General features: G+C 44.1%; 1 long non-coding RNA gene across 1 annotated transcript; it reads left to right on the top strand.

Moving 5' to 3' along the window:
* Window positions 1–1,040: 1,040 nt before the first annotated feature.
* On the top strand, window positions 1,041–2,847 carry LOC114372251. The gene is made up of 3 exons (XR_003658188.1): window positions 1,041–1,087; window positions 1,426–1,508; window positions 2,802–2,847. It is a non-coding gene; the product is annotated as an uncharacterized LOC114372251 (long non-coding RNA).
* The last annotated feature ends 10,078 nt before the right edge of the window (window positions 2,848–12,925 follow it).

Here is a 12,925-nt window from a genome sequence, read left to right as displayed (position 1 = left end):
TCCATAAAGTTCCGTAACATTCCAAAAGGCAAAAAAGGGATGATTACGTAATCCGTAAGGTTCCGTAACATTACGGAAAGAAAACAAGTATCGTTACAAAATTCGTAAGTTTCTGTAACGTTACGGAAAAAGAATCACCAAAAAAGGGTAGGGTGTATTTAGTAAAAATGGGGGTGCAAATAGAAACCAGACCCACTTGGGCCTTCTAGGATGTTCCTACAGAAGGCGGTTGCTGTAACACCCTGATATATATATCTATATATTATTAGTAATTATGTTTGATGTTTGATTATTTGTTTCGTTATTTTCATCCGTAATTATTTTTAAGGAAGTTAATTTAGTTAATAGAGGGGTGGATAGATAAGGATGTAGCTTCTCAAAGAATCCTCTTGAGAAAGCTTCTCAAAGAAGCCACGAGGAAGCTTCTAGAGGAAGCCTCTTAATGAAGCTTCTAGAGAAAGCTACATGAAGCTGCCTCGGTAAAAACGCTGCCCAGCCTTCATTAACCGTTGGATCTTCTCGAAATGTGGTCTGCAACTTCACAAAAAACTTTTCCATGATCTGACCGTTGGGATCGTTTAGAAGATGTCTGGAGTGTGCTAGAAGCCTCTTAATGAAGCTTCTGGAGGAAGCCTCTTAATGAAGCTTCTAGAGAAAACTACATGAAGCTGCCTCGGTAGAAACACTGTCCAGCCTTCGTTAACCGTTGGATCTTCTCTAAATTTGGTTTTCAACTTCACAAGACAATTTACCATGATTTAACCGTTGGGATCTTTGAGGAAATATCTGTAGTGTGCTAGAAGCTTCCGTTCCCGAGAGCATCTCTTATTTAAGCATTTCAGCCTTTGCTTTCTTGTAGCTTAGGAAAAATGCCATTTCTTCTTCTTTCTTTCTTCCAAATCCATTTCTAAAGTTCCAAGTACTTTCTCCATCACCCACATCCACCATTAGCCACCACAAACCATCATTGTTCTCCATTGAAAACCCACACCGAGAGGAACCCTTCAACCGAAGCAGAATTTCCAACTTGGCTTGCGGTTTCGGTAGAGAACGAAAACCCTAATCTGATCTTTCGTTTTCTTTCGAGGTAACCATGGTTCTATGCTTGTTTCTTGTTAGTTTCATCTTGTCTTTGCATCTTTTCTAACTTTGCAACCACCATTGCATGTCTTATGCTTCCTTTGAAAAACCTTACAAAAAGAGACTTTGTAAACATTATCCTTTCATGAAATGCATGTTATTTTCGTAACCTACACTGAACCCCGATCACATTGGCGTGGTCGGAATTTCCAAATTACGTTCCTTTGTAAAACCCGAAATACTCTCAGCTCTTTCATGTAGTGATGTGGGTGTTTGACCCAGAGCACTGTTACTAGCTTTGTTTTCTTAAATCGATACTAAGTCTCCTTCGTTTTGGCATGGTAGAGGCTTGTGTGGAATCGACAAGCAAGGACAAAAAGGAATCTTCAAGTGACGCGACGAGGAATCCGTGGGGTAGCTCACTATAGGTAAGGGGAGTTTATTATAAAATTTACCGATTTAACACCATAGTTAGGGTCAGGGAACCTAGCTATGAGGATATCTGCCTGTCCCTGTTGCATGCTGATTTTTCTTCAAAGAAAATTACGTTTTAACTAATGGGATGTGATATATATATATATATATATATATATATATATATATATATATATGTATTGTGATGAATGATATTGTTTTGGTTGTTTGAAATGTGTTGTTTGAAGACCGTGCGTGTGGAAAAGATATTGTTGCATTTGTTTGAATTGTTGTTGATGTTGCTATTGAGGATTTTAATTGATATGTGATGATAATGATAATTATGATGATATTGATTTGAGATGATGTTGTTAATAAAGACCATGTCAACATGAATTGTTATTATTGATGAATATGTGAATATGAAATGAGGTTGTTGTTGTTGTTGATAACGTCATCGACATGTTGCATGTTGTGTATGTTCGTGGGGGGCACTATGCACTGACCTTTCAGGGTCTTTGGCACTAGCTTTTGGCCACGTTCATACGTTGGATGTTGTGTATGATCGTGGGGGGCACTGTGCACTGACCTTCCAGGGTCTTTGGCACTAGCTTTTGGCCACGATCATACGTCGTATGAAGTGTATGTCATGGGGGGGTAGAGTGCACTGACCTTGTCGGATGGCCCAGACGTGGGTAACTAGCGTGATTAGAGAATCTAAGCACTTCTAAGGGGATGCTTAGGTGCTTTAATTGGTCCATGGTCTTGGGCACTTACTTTTGGCCGTGATCATAGCTCATACGACACAGGAAATAGAGTAACTGTGGCCAAGTGTACTTTGTACTAGGGGGCTGTCACCTGGTAGGGAACACCTTTGGGCTCCCAGGCTGATCACCTATGGGAGGGGGGCTGTTACGTGCACAACCGGGTGGTCTCGACAAACTCAGCACAGTTCCCTAAGTGAGAGTGTCGTGTGGACATGCTTAGGCTATTTCCTGAGATTTGGTTGTTGTTGGTACGTACCACATTGCATCTGAGTGTTGAGTTAGGTGCATGCATCATTCTGTGCAGTCTTGATTGGGTCCATGGATGGATGATGAGCAATTGTTGGATGTGAATGATGAATATTTGTTGGATATGAGTGTTGAATAATGATTGTTGTGTATGCTTATCATGTTTGCCTATGTTCCTTGCTAATTGTGGTTATTTGGAATTGGTATTGGTTCTTTTATAATAAACTCACCCTTGCAATTTTGTATCGTGTGATTGATACCTGTGATGATCACGAACCTTGTTCGTGGGAGCAGAATGACAGTGGCAGGGTGTAGGGAGTAAGATTCTGGTGAGGAGCCGTCGAGCCGACGTGATGACGTTGGCGTTATTTTGGGAGAGAGTTGTGTTTTGTAATCAACTCCTCCGTAGTTGGCTTTTAAGTTTTATTTTGTTGAGTTAAAGATGTAAAATTGGAATTTTAATTTTATATATATATATATATATATATGAACATATTTAATTTTCGTTATGTGTATGACATGTACTGAATTATTGTTTCTATGTAATTATGCATATTCACTTAAGTAATGACGTGTTGTTGGATGAATCTATGTTGTGACAAAATCACTTCTATTTTCATAATAAAAAATTAAGAGAGTTCTTTTTATAAAAATTGAAATTATCGAATATTAGAGTGTGGATACCGTAGCGACGAGGCGGGTCGTTACAGTTGCTTCTGGAGGAAGCAACCGAGCTCGCCTGGGCGAGCTGGGTGGTAAGCTTCTCCTTCCTTTTCCTATAAATAGGGGAAGGAGTGAAGAACAAAAATGTTCAACCCTCCTGGTATATGAGAATCACTTAAAATTAGTGAGAAAAATTGTTTCCGTAAAGAAAATCCAAGCCGAGGCGCTTCCATAACGCTTCCGTGACGTTTCCATGGGTGATTTCACAAACATTTTCAACCGTTCATCATTCGCTCTTCGTCGTTCTTCGGTCTTCAAACGGTAAGTTCCCGAAATCGAACTTTTCAATTCATTCTATGTACCCTTAGTGGTCCTCATTTGTTTCGCGTGCTTTTATTTTCATTTCATTTACTTTTCGTACCCCCTTTTGACGTGCTTTAGTCATTTACTTAAGTCATTTTTTCGCCTAATCATAAAATAAAATAAATTTCCACCGATCATTTGAATTGTAAAATCCATTAATTTCTGTTAAAATGAATTCCGACCGTTCGGTCATACCGTAACCACGTTTAAAACCGAAAAGAGGCGAAATAATAATATAATAATCAAAAATAACTTTTAGTAAAATAAATAAATAAAATCAATCGGACGTTTTTTTGGATTTTTTTTTTCTTAATCGAATTGACTAATAACCAAAGTGAAACTAAGGCTAAAATCAATTCATAAACCAAACTTTTTGTCATCGCCTAAAAAAGCCATTTTTAAAGGTCCAACGCCTTGAAATGGTCTTTTCCACCCTTATTGTTTAAACATAGATTTCTAAAAAACCCTAAAATCAACACGTAACTTTATTACCTCTTTCAAAAATAAAGAAATCATTAATGGTCTAGTGCCTTAATGTTTTCTCTCTTTTCAAAAGACTCGAAAGATCATTTAATGGTCCAACGCCTTAAATGACCTTTCATTCCATAAAAACATATTTTGCAAAAAAGATAAAAACAACCTAACCAAACACTTTGTTCTCAAAGAACTTCGTAGGTCTGATTTCCTTATCATAATTGAAGAATGCGTAGGAGCAAGGGAAACACCCTCATCGACCGCAAAAAGACAAAAATATAAAAAGCACAAAAAGAAATAAAGACGTAAAAAGGGAACATAAAAATTGAAGTCATGTTTGCACAATTTGATTAAAGGCTGTCGTCCCTTGTGACGAACGTGTGGGGTGTTAATACCTTCCTCGTGCGTAAATACAACTCCCGAACCTTTCACTTAAAGTGTGTAGACCACGTCTTTTCCGGTTTTTCTGACGTTTTCCTCAAATAAACGTGGGTGGCGACTCCGCGCGTATTCCTTCCTAGGAACACGCACCCGCGAGTCACGCGTCGCCCTCCCGCCGAAGGGCAGGTTGCGACAACGGGTGAAGGTAGCTCCTCGCCATTCATGTTGGTGAGCACCAGAGCCCCTCCGAAAAAATCCCTTTTTACAACGAAAGGCCCTTCGTAGTTCGGGGCCCACTTCCCTCGATTATCTTTAACAGCGTGGGACACCTTTTTCAGCACAAGGTCCCCCTCATGGAACTTGCACGAGCGCACCTTCTTGTCGAACGCGTTCTTCATCCTTTGTTAATACAGGCGCTTATGGCTCATGGCCGTCAAGCGCTTCCCTTCAATAAGGTTGAGTTGGTCATAGCGTGTTTGAGCCCACTCTGATTCTTCTAGGCCCGATTCCGCTAGTATCCTCTGGGAAGGGACCTCTACCTCAAATGGGAGTACCGCTTCCATCCCATAAACCAAGAAGTACGGTGTTGCCCCAGTAGAAGTTTGTACCGAGGTTTGGTATCCATGCAGGGCAAAAGGCAACATCTCATGCCAATCTTTGTACGACACTGCCATCTTCTGAATAATTTTCTTAATATTCTTATTGGCTGCTTCCACGGCTCCGTTCATCTTTGGTCGGTAGGGCGTGGAATTGTGATGTTGGATTTTAAACTCCTCGCACATTTCCCCCATCATCTTGTTATTCAAGTTGGTTTCGTTGTCCGTGATAATCTTCCTCGGCAAACCGTATCGGCAGATGATTTCCCTCTTAATGAACCTGACCACCACACTCCTGGTGACGCTAGCGTATGACGCGGCTTCGACCCACTTAGTGAAGTAATCAATTGCCACTAGGATGAAATGATGTCCATTTGCAGCTTTGGGTTCTATGGCCCCAATCACGTCTATTCCCCACATGGAAAACGGCCACGGCGCGGCCAAGACATTCAGAGGCAGGGGCGGAGCATTGACATTGTCTGCGAATGTCTGGCATTTGTGACATCTCCTTACATGGAGACAGCAATCGCTCTCCATGGTGAGCCAATAGTAACCTGCCCTTAAGATTTTTCTAGCCATGGCGTGCCCGTTAGCGTGCGTACCAAAAGAGCCCTCATGGACCTCCCCCAGCATGCTTTCTGCTTTCTTAGCATTCACGCAGCGCAGGAGAACCATGTCATGGTTTCTCTTGAACAATATCTTTTTGTTGTTGTCGAAAGCCTCTGGTGGGTACTCTTTGCTTTCAACGTATCGCTTGATATCGAAATACCAAGGCTTACCGTCCCGTTCCTCTTCCACCTGACAACAATGTGCGGGTCTGCCACGACATAAGAACTCAATGTACGGTAGGTCCCCGTGCGGTGTTAGTTGGAACATGGACGCCAAAGTGGCAAGCGCATTCGCCATCTAATTTTCCTCTTAGGGAACGTGATAGAAGGAGATCTCATCAAAGGAACCAGCCAACTCCTTGATATAGGCTTGGTAGGGTATCAACTTGGGGTCTCTAGTTTCCCATTCCCCTCTCAGCTGGTGGATCACCAGTGCTGAGTCCCCGTACACCTTGAGTAGCTTGACATTGGAGTCAATTGTCGCCTGGACGGCTAGGGCACACGCTTCATACTTAGCCATATTGTTGGTGCAGTCAAACCCCAGCCTGGCTGTGAAAGGTATACATTGATTGTCCGGAGAGACCAACACTGCTCCAACGCCATGGCGTAGAATGTTTGATGCTCCATCAAACCACACGATCCACTTGTCCCGGTCCTCGTCTAGCTTTTCCTCAAACAAGGCCATGATGTCCTCATTCGGGAATTCGGGATGCATGGGTTGATAGTCGTTGAGAGGCTGCTGAGCCAAATAATCTGCCAAGGCGCTTCCTTTTATCACTTTTTGTGTGACGTAGACTATATCGAACTCGGATAGCAAAACCTGCCACCGAGCGATCCGCCCTGTGAGAGCAGGCTTCTCAAAGATGTACTTAACCGAGTCCATCTTGGATATCAACCAGGTGGTATGGCTCATCATGTATTGTCTTAGACAGTGGGATGCCCAGACTAAAGCACAACACGTTCTTTCGAGTAGGGAGTAGTTCATTTCACAAGCCGTGAACTTCTTACTCAAGTAGTAGACAGCGCGCTCTCTCTTCCTGGACTCGTCATGTTGCCCCAGCATACATCCCATCGATTCACCCAAAATCGTCATATACAAGATGAGAGGCCTTCCGGGTACCGGCGGCATAAGCACGGGAGGGTTCATGAGACACTGTTTGATCTTTCCAAACGCCTCTTGACAATCCTCATTCCAGCGGACGGATTGGTTTTTGCGTAAGAGTTTAAACAACGGGTCACAGATAGCAGTGAGTTGTGATATGAATCTGGCAATGTAGTTCAAACGCCCCAGGAAACCTCGGACCTGCCTCTCGGTATGCGGTTCTGGCATCTCAAGGATGGCTTTCACCTTTTCGGGGTCCACCTCTATCCCTTTCTGGCTTACGATGAAACCTAGCAATTTCCCTGACTTGACCCCGAAGGTGCACTTAGCGGGGTTTAACCACAATTGATATTTCCTAAGCCTTTCGAACAACTTCCGCAAGTTGACAAGGTGTTCCTCCTCAGTTTTAGACTTGGCAATTATGTCATCCACATAGACCTTGATTTCTCGGTGCATCATATCATGGAACAAAGCTACCATAGCCCGTTGATAAGTTGTTCTGACGTTCTTGAGTCCAAAGAACATCACCTTATAACAAAACGTCCCCCACAGGGTGACGAAGATAGTCTTTTCCATATCCTTCGGCGCCATTTTTATCTGATTGTAACCAGAGAACCCATCCATGAAGGAAAACAACACGAAATTGGCAGTATTATCCACGAGGATATCGATGTGCGGCAGAGGAAAATTGTCCTTGGGACTGGCTCGATTCAGGTCCCGATAATCCACACACATTCGCACCTTCCCATCCTTCTTAGGGACTGGTACAATGTTGGCAACCCATTCTGGGTACCGAGCGACAGCCAAAAAACCAGTGTCAAATTGTTTATTTACCTCTTCTTTTATTTTCAAGGATGTCTCGGGCTTCATCCTCCTCAGTTTTTGTTTTACCGGGGAATACTCAGGATTTAGAGGTAATTTGTGTTGTACGATGTCAGAACTCAAACCGGGCATATCTTGGTATGACCAAGAAAAGATTTCTTGGTAGTCTTTTAGTAGGGCTATCAATTCTTCACGGATGGGTGCGGTCATACCCGTGCCTATCTTTACTTCCTTTTCCCCACTGCCGGTTCCTAAGTCCACTAGTTTCATTTCTTCTTGATGAGGCCCCATCTCTTGGTCCTCATGAGCGACTATCTTCTCCAACTCCGGGGGAAGTCCCACATCTTCGTCCTCTTCACCCTCCGTCTGATATGTTTCTTGCTTGAAATCGATGGTCGGGTCCTAGGTATTAGTACCTTCGAGGGACTCGTCGTTGGATCTGGCGTTTTAAGCGTGAAGAAATAAACATGCAAATGAATGAGAATGGGTAGAGACACAGGAACAGATGAAGAAAGATCTTTATATTATAAATTCAGGAAAAAAAGACAAAAAGCCTTAACAAAAGGAAACTCTAAAGCCTAGGCCCAACCGTAGAGTTAAAAAGCCATAAAGGGTTACATTATGCTTGTCGTGTAAATGTCTGGGCGCTCCTCCACTCGCCAATTTCCTAGTCGGAAACTAGGAGGACATGGTCATACCAAATCCGACCCACTCGGAGAGTCATCCTTGCACATCGCAATGACTTGGCCTTCAGGTCCTAGACCCGTGCTTATAAAGCTCCTACTGATGTGGCAGGGCGGGCCCCCTTCGACTTTTCGTCCCAATTGCGAGCCTTGGCTTCCGCTCTTCCTTCCCGCAACACTCTTTCTTATGTCCACCTGTGTGGGTTTATAGCCTAACCCAAACTTCCCACGGTTTCCTCTGGTGCTTATCAGGCTGGTTCTGCCGCCGTTGTTCTTGCCTAAACCCATTTCGGGCTTGTAACCATTCCCCAACATCACCCGAGCCACCATTACTGCCGTATCGGACAGGCAAGGTTGCCCAGAGAAGGAATCTACAGAGGCAATGCTTACCACCTCAATAGACTGGAAGGTTGTTTCTAATGACTCCTCTGCGGCTTCCACATATGGCATAGAGGACGGGCAACTTACCAAAATGTCTTCCTCGCCCGACACAATAACCAAATGCCCCTCTACTACGAATTTCAATCTTTGGTGGAGTGTAGAGGGAACGACTCCCAGCAGTGAATCCACGGGCGTCCCAAAAGACAACTGTAAGTCGGGTTAATATCCATTACTTGGAAGGTACCTGACAGGTATGGGGCCCTATCTGTACAGGGAGGTTGATCTCCCCCCTAACCTCTCGGCGGGTGCCGTTGAAGGCACGGACCACCATGGAACTTGGCTTTAGATGGGAAGCATTAAATGACAATTTCTCCAACGTGCTTTTGGGCATTACATTTAAACTGGAACCATTATTGATGAGTACCTTGGCCACGACGTGATCCATGCATTTCACGGACACATGCAAAGCCCTATTATGCCCTCTCCCCTCGGCAGGGATTTCTTCTTCGGCGAAGGCAAGATAGTTCTTGGCGGTGATGTTATTGACGAGTCCTCCAAAGCCTTCTACAGATATATCTTGGGCCACATGAGCTTCATTGAAGACCTTTACTAGCAAAGCCCGATGAAGCTCAGAGCTCATGAGTAGTTCCAAAAGAGAGACCCTGGCCGGGGTTTTCTTGAGATGCTCAATGACCTTGAACTCGCTTTGTTGAATAATGCGGAGGAACTCGCCTGCCTCCTCTAGCGATAATTCTTTCTTGCCACAGCCATCCCTTTTCTCCGGAAGACCTTTCACTGGAATATCCTCGTTCGGAGTGAGGGTCGCTTTGTCATTTTGTTCTTCCACTATCTTTGCCTTCCCTTTAACGTTTGCAGGTTGTGTCGGCAGGTCAGGGGGTGAAAACACGCGACCGCTGCGGGTCACACCGCTCAGCCCCATGATATTGGTTGCCTTGGCTGACAACGAGCTGATTTCGGTGGCCTCTTCCTTCCTTTCGCTTGGAGGTGCATACCTCCACGGAATTGTGTGGCTATTTCGGTATGGAAACAGAACAGGTTTAACTACCGAGGGGTATCGGGGCGTTTGGGGAGCTCCGTCTTTGGTGAAATATACCACCAAAGGCTTAGGCCTTCCAAAACTCCTCTCATCTGCGGACTACATACATATATGCTGCTCTTCACTCCCCTCATTGCCGACTTCCAGTCGGCCTCGATCTATCATCTGTTGCAATAGGTCCTCCACTGCTAAACATGTTTCCATGTTATGTAGCTCGCCGGGATGCATCAAACAGGAATCCTCTCCATGCCCATCGTGGGGAATTACGCCCCCCTTTTGTAGGGCCTCGTAGATAAACCTCCTGGGGTCGTCACGTCCCTTAAAGGCTTAGACCTGCGCGGCCTACCCGACTTGAAGACATTAACTGCTCCCCCTCCATGATTGGTGAACGTGTTTGTTTTCACGTTGGGCCGATCCTCTTGAAATGTCAGCCATCCGGCATCTATCAAATGTTGGACCTTGTATTTAAGGGCCAGGCATTTTTCGGTAGAGTGGCCCGAGTTTTCCCATGGTATGCGCAAGTTGCATCAAGGTTATACCACTTTGGGAAAGGAGGTTGGTAGATCTTCCCGGGAGATATCACAGCCATTTGATTGGCGATGAGGGACGACAAGAGGTCTTTGTACGTCATTGGGATCGGGGTGAATTATGGAGTTGGCCTTGGGGGAAAGTTCCTCATCACGTTGGAACTGGCGCCAAAGTGGGCGTTGCCGGCCGGGCAAGTCGTGGTTGGAGCCAGAGCTTGGGGGGCCTCCCTCTGGATGGGTGCGGGCGCTTTAGGCTGTACGGGTGCTGAATTGGAAGAGTCCCCGACGCGAGCTGAGAAGCTCGGGTGATGTGGCGCGTACTGATGGGTATCATGAGAGGTCTATGGTGGCTTGACCCTTGCGGGTGCTGAAGTGACGGCATGGGTATCTCCTTCCTTCCTTTTTGCCCCAGTTGCTCTGATCCTCCTAGCATTGGTACTTGTGGAGGAGACGTAATCGAACTTCCCTCTCTTCAAACCTACTTCAATTCTCTCCCCGGCAAATACCAAGTCCGTGAAGCTGGAGGGCATATAGCCTACCAACTTCTCATAGTAAAACACCGGTAAGGTGTCTACCATCATGGCAATCATCTCCCTCTCGACCATGGGAGGGGTCACTTGTGCTGCCAGGTCCCTCCACCGCTGGGCATACTCTTTAAAGGTCTCACCTTCCTTTTTAACCATGTTCTGCAACTGAGTGCAATCGGGAGCCATATTGGAATTGTACTGATATTGCCTAAGGAAGGCAGTGATCAGATCCTTCCAAGTACGGATGTGGGAAGCTTCCAGATTAGTGTAACAAATGACCGCGGCTCCAGCCAAGCTATCTTGGAAAAAGTGCATTAACAACTTTTCATCCCTAGAATGCACCCCCATCTTGTGACAATACATCTTGAGATGGTTCTTAGCACAAGTCGTCCCTTTATACTTGTCGAAATCAGGTACCTTGAATTTTGGGGGGATGACGATGTCCGGTACCAAGCAAAGATCTGCCATGTCCGCGAACGGATAGTTGCCAAAGCCTTCAACAGCTCTCAATCTCTCCTCGATGAGATCGAGTTTCCTTCTTTCTTCCGCCGCCGGGGGTGGTCCCTCTGTGGACAAGAATATTGGTTGTGCTGGGAGGTTGGGTTGAGGCAGTACGTTGGGTGCCGGACCCTCGACGAGGATCGGGGGGTAGAAATCGACGTCTACTTGGGCATACTCTCTATGATCCTCGTGAACCTCGTCAGACTGTCGAGGAGGCTCCCCTTCAAGGACGGGAGAAGGGACATGACTCGCGTCATCACGCATGACTGGTGGCGTGTTTGCTTCGTGCCCCTATTTTAGGAACATACATGGGAGGGAGCTAAAAGGGCTTTTAGTGATAATTCCCAAGGTGGTCATATCTATCTTGATGGTCTCTAGAGGTATCATCCTCTTCGAAGAACATATAGCAGCAGTAGGGACTACTAGCAACAATATGTTATCAAAGAGAAAAACTCTAGATGAGGGTTCACTGTAATCAAGCAAGTCGGAGACCTAGCATGATCACAGATTCACCTCCGCTCCTTATGTTCCCACGAACCCGGGTATAGGGCCCTTTTTCAACTCACCGTGTGTGCAAATAGTGTTGGTGTTTGTGTGCATCAAATGAATAAATATTTACCTCATGTATACATTTTAAAACACACTAAAAGCATCAAAAGAGTTTATATACACAAGAACATAAGAAAAAAGACAAAGAAAAAGAACAAAAGGGAAGTCATAGTAAAGAAAGCACACTGATTGATTGGCCTAACTCTCTAACAATAGTCCCCAATGGAGTCGCCAACTGTCGCAACCAACCCTTCGGTGGAAGGGCGACGCGAGACTCACGGATTCATCTTCCAAGAAAGGAAAATGCGCAGAGTCGCCACCAACGTTTATTTGAGGAAAATGTCGGAAAAACCGGAAAAAGACGTGGTCTACGAACTTTAAGTGAAAGGTTCAGGAGTTGTATTTACGCACGGGGAAGGTATTAGCACCCCACGCGTCCGTCACAAGGGACGGCAGCCTTTAATCAAGTGTGCTAATATGACTTCAATTTGTGTTATCTTCCATTTTTTACGCTTTTTATGTCTTTTTATGCCTTTTATATTTTTTTTATCTTTTTGTGGTCGACAAGGGTGTTTCCCTTGCTCCTACGTATTCCTCAATTATGGTAAGGAAATCAGACCTACATAGTTCTTTGAGAACTAAACGTTAGTTAAATTATTTTTATCCTTTTTTGCAAGATATATTTTGATTGAATGAAAGGTCATTTAAGGCGTTGGACCATTAAACAACCTTTCGATTCTTTTGAAAGGAGAGAAAACATTAAGGCATTGGACCATTAATGATCTCTTGTTTCTTTTTTTGAAAGAGGTAACAAAGTTACGTGTTGATTTTAGGCTTTAGAAATCCACGTTTAACAAATAAAAGCGGAAAAGACCATTTCAAGGCGTTGGACCTTAAAAATGACTTTTTAGGTGATGACAAAAGTTTGATTTATAAGTTGATTTTAGCCTTAGTTTCACTTTGGTTATTAGTCAATTCGATTAAGAAAGAAAAATCCCAAAGAAAAATGTCTGATTGATTTTTTTTATTATTTTATTAAAAGATATTTTTTTATTATTATATTATTATTTTGCCTCTTTTTGGTTTTAAACGTGGTTACGGCATGACAGAACAGTCGGATTTCATTTTAACAGAAATTAAAAGATGTTACAATTCAAATGAACGGTGGAAATTTATTTTATTTT

Source organism: Glycine soja, chromosome 2 (assembly GCF_004193775.1).
Source record: "Glycine soja cultivar W05 chromosome 2, ASM419377v2, whole genome shotgun sequence".
Lineage (NCBI taxonomy): Eukaryota > Viridiplantae > Streptophyta > Magnoliopsida > Fabales > Fabaceae > Glycine > Glycine soja.
Note: the sequence above shows the minus strand (reverse complement) of the source record. Positions and strands in the feature narration are given on the sequence as shown.